We start from the raw sequence: 5,000 nt of genomic DNA on the forward strand, positions 1-5,000 counted from the left end.
TATACAGTATGTGTCCATAGCATAGTATAGCATAGCATAGCATAGCATAGCATAGCATAGCATAGTATAGTATACAGTATGTGTCCATAGCATAGCATAGCATAACATAGTATAGCATAGTATACAGTATGTGTTCATAGTATAGTATACAGTATGTGTTAATAGTATATGCCTTGTGTCCAGGTAAAAGTATGTGTGTGTATGTGTGTGTGTGTGTGTGTATGTGTGTGTGTGTGTGTGTGTGTGTGTGTGTGTAGTGTGTGTGAGTCTGTGTGTGAGAGAGAGTGTGTGGGTTTGTGTGTGTGTGTGTGTGTGTCTGTGTGTGTCTGTGGTGTGTGTGAGAGTGTTTGTGTTTGTGTGTGTGTGTGTTTGGCTATGAGGACATGACTGTTTGGGTGTGTTTGCTCAAGTGTTTGTGTACAGACTGTGTGTGTGTGTGTGTGTGTGTGTGTGAGTGTGTGTGTGTGTGTGTGTGTGTGTGTGTACACATATCTTTACAGAGGGTACATCAGAAGGGTAAAGGGAGAAGTGGGAACAATAATACAAATACATAATAATTATCAGGGGATTAACAACAACAACAACAGACATGAACATACATGAATTTAATTATTTTATGGGCTCTCCCTCCGTTTATGGCAGGAAGTTACATATTGTGCAGCAAGGACAAGGCATTCCTCATTTTCTCCGGTGAGGTATGAGAGCCTCTCCTCACTGCTCGCAAGCAGGAACTCAGGGAGGACCTCACTAATCTTTTAAAAATAATTTAGTCTTATGTCCTCATATTTTGTGCACTGTGTCAGGAAGTGCAGCTCTGTCTTTACTGTTCCTTGTTCGCAATGGGGGCACAGTCTGTTTTCCTTGGGCAGCCAGGTTTGTCTGTGCCTACCCACCTCTATGGCCAGGCTGTGTTCACTGAGTCTGTACTTTGTCAACGTGGTTCTCAGATTTTTGTCTGTGATCAGGGTCAAATAGGGTGCTAAATCATAATTTCTGTTTAGGGCCAAATAGAATTGCATTTTACTTTGTGTTTTTGTTTGTGTTTTCCAATGGCTTATGTAATTTTGCTTAATTGTTTTTCCAATTTGGTTTATCCTAATTTCAGGTGCCTTTCTGAACTGGTCCTGAGGTGTTAGTAGGGTGTTAGTGTGTGTGTGGGGATCTGGAGAGCTCAGGCTCAGGACCAGCTGAGTGAGGGGACATGTATCTTTGCTCAACTCTTGGTATTGCAGGGCTTTATAATGATGGGAGTGGGGGTCACTGCTTTTTAAGTGTTTCCAGAATTTGATTGCCCTTTTCTGTATTTTTGTAATCAATGGATATTGGCCTAATTCTGCCCTGCATGCATTGTGTATGGCACATCTGTGGACTTTTAAAATGCTTTTGCAGAACTCTGCATGCAAAGTCTCAATTGGATGTTTTTCCCATTTGTTGAATTCCTGATTTGTAAGTGGACCCCACACCTCACTGCCATAAAGGGCAATTGGCTCAATTACTGATTCGAATAGTTTGAGCCAGATTCGGATTGGAATTTCTACAGGGATTTGTCGTTTTATGGCATAGAAAGCCCTGCGTGCTTTTTCTCTCAAATCATTCACTGCAAGATTGAACTTTCCATTTGAATTTATTATTAAGCCTAAATATCTGTAGTTATTTGTGTGTTCAATTGAGTGTGGCCCTATTGTAAAATTGTGTTTTTGTACCTGAGATCTGGATCTTTTTTCGAATATCATTATTTTAGTTTTGTTTAGGTTTACTGCCAGGGCCCAGGTCTGGCAGTACTGCTCTAGCAGATCCAGATTTTGCTGTAATCCCTGTTCAGTGGGTGACAGCAGAACCAGGTCATCGGCATAGAGCAGGAGTTTGGTCTCCGAGTCGTGTAGGGTGACACCAGGTGCTGTTGATTTTTCTATGGTTTTTGCCAATTCGTTTATATAAAGGTTAAATAGGGTTGGGCTTAAGCAGCAGCCTTGTCTCACCCCACGCCCCTGGGAGAGGAATTTGGTTCTTTTGCTTCCAATCTTTATTCCGCACTTACTTCCTGAATACATAGATTTGATCAGGTCATAGGTTTTTCCCCCTACACCACTTTCTATAACTTTGAAAAATAAACCTGTGTGCCAAATAGAATCAAATGCTTGTTTAAAATCAATAAAGCATGCATATATTTTAGTTTTGTTTTGCATCACATGTCTCTCAATTAGGGTGTGTAGGGTGAAAATATGATCAGAGGTGCGGTAATTTGGTAAGAATCCAATTTGACATTTGCTCAGGGTATTGTGCTCCGTAAGGAAGTTTAGGACTCTAGAATGTATTATACTACAAAATAGCTTCCCTAGGTTACTGTTCACACAAATTCCTCTGTAATTACTAGGGTCGAATTTGTCACCAGATTTGAAAATTGGCGTTATGAGTCCTTGATTCCAGATGTCAGGGTAGTTACCTACACTCAGAACTAAGTTAAATAGTTTTAAGATGCCAGTTTGGAATTTTGTGCTCAGGCATTTTAGCATCTCAGTTAGAACACAGTCTAACCCTGGTGATTTTTTATCTTTTATCTTTCTTATTTAGTTTTTTAGCTCCATTTCAGTAATGGAGAGGTCTATGGGATTTTGATTGTCTTTAATAGTATATTCTAATTGTGTGAGCTTTTGATGTATGTGGTGTTGCTCCAAATTTGTGGTCAAATTTATGTTCTGAAATAGTGTTTGGAAATGGTTTGTCCATATTTCTCCATTTTGGATAGCCAATTCTTCTGGCCTCTTTTGTTTCAGGTTGTTCCAGTTGGTCCAGAAGTTATTTGAATTAATTGACTGCTCTATTACTTGTAGGTGCTTTTTGGTATATTGTGCTTTTTTGGATCTGAGTGTACTTTTATATTTTTTGAGCATTTCACAGTAAAGAAGGCGTATGTTTATATTGTTTGGGTCTCTGTGTTTATGGTTAGATAGATTTCTTAATTCTTTTCTCATGTTTTGGCACTCTAGGTCGAACCAAATGTCCTCCTTTTTAAATTTAGGATTTATTTTTTTCTTCTTCTTTAGTTGTGCTTTCTCTGCTGTCTTTTCAAAAATGCTATTTATATTAGTTACTGCCAAATCAACACCTTCTTTAGTGTGAGCATATATGGTTTCCAGAAAGGTATCTAAGAGTGTTTGAATTTCTCGGCTGCCAATTGCTTTCTGGAATGGTTCTGTACTGTTTTGAGCCCATCTGTATGGATTCCTGAGGTGAGACAGCTTACTGGGCTGGGTTGGTGTGGTGTTAGTCCCTCTCTTTTTTAGATACATAGTGATTTGGCTATGGTCAGAAAGAGGTGTTAATGGCTGAACAGTGAATGATTTGATAGAGAAAGTGTCTATATCTGTTACCATATAGTCTACAGTACTATTCCCAAGAGGTGAGCAAAATGTGAATTTACCCAAAGGGTCCCCTCGTAACCTACCGTTGGCAATATACAGACCCAGACTTCGACAGAGCTGCAAGAGATCCTTCCCGTTTCTGTTTGTGGAGGAATCAAAATTCTTCCTGTGAGAAAATATTGTGTTAAAAGGGGTATTCTGTGCAATAAAATGGTCTCCTTGGGAGTTCAAAATATCAGGATGTAATCCTGTTCGGGCATTCAGATCTCCGCATATGAGCACATTTCCCTGGGCCTGGAAATGGCACGTATCAGTTTCTAATTCATGGAACATATCCTCATTGAAATATGGGGAGTCTGAAGGAGGGATATATATTGCACAGAGATATATGTCTTTTTCTGTTTTCTGTTTAATTTTTAGCCATATATGATACTTACCCTTTTTTACAGTGTCTATATGCTTATGTAATTTAGATTTATACCAAATGATTAATCCCCCTGAGGCCCTGCCTTTGTGCACTGTACTCAATTTCTGAGAGGGTAGAACAATCTCTCTGTAGTGAGGAGGACAGTGAGTAGCCACATCAGCTGTGCTCCATGTCTCCTGCAAAATGATTATGTCTGTTTTTAACATAGTTTTGGAAGTCCTTATTGAGGCTCTTAACACCAGAAGTTGATGAACTCAACCCCTGTATGTTCCACGTACTAATTGAAAGAGAATCCATTTGGCTTTTTAGTTTTTTGTTGCTGGTCTGGCCACGATCCACTACCCATTAGGCGAGCACAGATGAGGCTGAGCATCTGCTGAATCTCTCCGAGTTCGCTGCCGGCAGAGCGTCCTGTACCACTGAGTGCCTGGGCATAGGTGAGTGTCCCTGGTCGAGAGCGCTGTAGTCGATGGGGTGGCGAAGCTGCACCATGTGGCAGTGTAGGCACATGTTCATCCACAGAAGGCGGCCAAGCTGTTGGTCCAGGCCTCTCCTGGGGCCTCCTCTGTTTTCCGGGGCGTGGCGAGCAGTATGGACGGCGTGTTATTGGTGGAGGGGTGGTTGTGTTTCCCCTGTTGTGTGTTTGGGGGGTGGTTGTACGTGTGAAGGCAGCATCTTTCAGGGTTTTAGCAAACACAGGGACTACTCGTTTATGCAGATGGACCTCGTCATAGAGATATTTTGTGTTCATGGTAGAGTTATGGGCGAGGTGGACATTTGACCGAAGTGCACAGTCCCTGGAGATGCTGGCATTGCTCTTGTGGATGGTTAGGGTTAGGGTTAGGGGTATGGGGGTGGGCATCTTTTCTGGGCAGCAGTGTGGATATCACAATCCTTGCTTGTGGAAATGTGCTAGAGGCCTTTTCTATGACTGCTCTCTCTGTTTCCAGAGGCTCTGCACTGTGGAGTCTCTGTCCCTCAGCTCCTCTCTGAGTGCTGCCAGTTCTCTCCTGTGGATGTCCTGGGCTTGCTGCAGCTCTCTAACCCTCTTTGCCTATCCAGCTCCTCCTTGTTATTGTCTCTGTCCCTCTGCAGTTCTCTCACTTGGTCTGTTAAGTCCCACAGATCTTGCCTTAAGCCATCACTCTGCTGTGGCTCTCTTTCAGACTGTAGTTTGAAAACAATCTCCCTGAGTTGAATTAGTTCAATTT

This window comes from Clupea harengus, chromosome 9, assembly GCF_900700415.2.
Source record: "Clupea harengus chromosome 9, Ch_v2.0.2, whole genome shotgun sequence".
NCBI lineage: Eukaryota > Metazoa > Chordata > Actinopteri > Clupeiformes > Clupeidae > Clupea > Clupea harengus.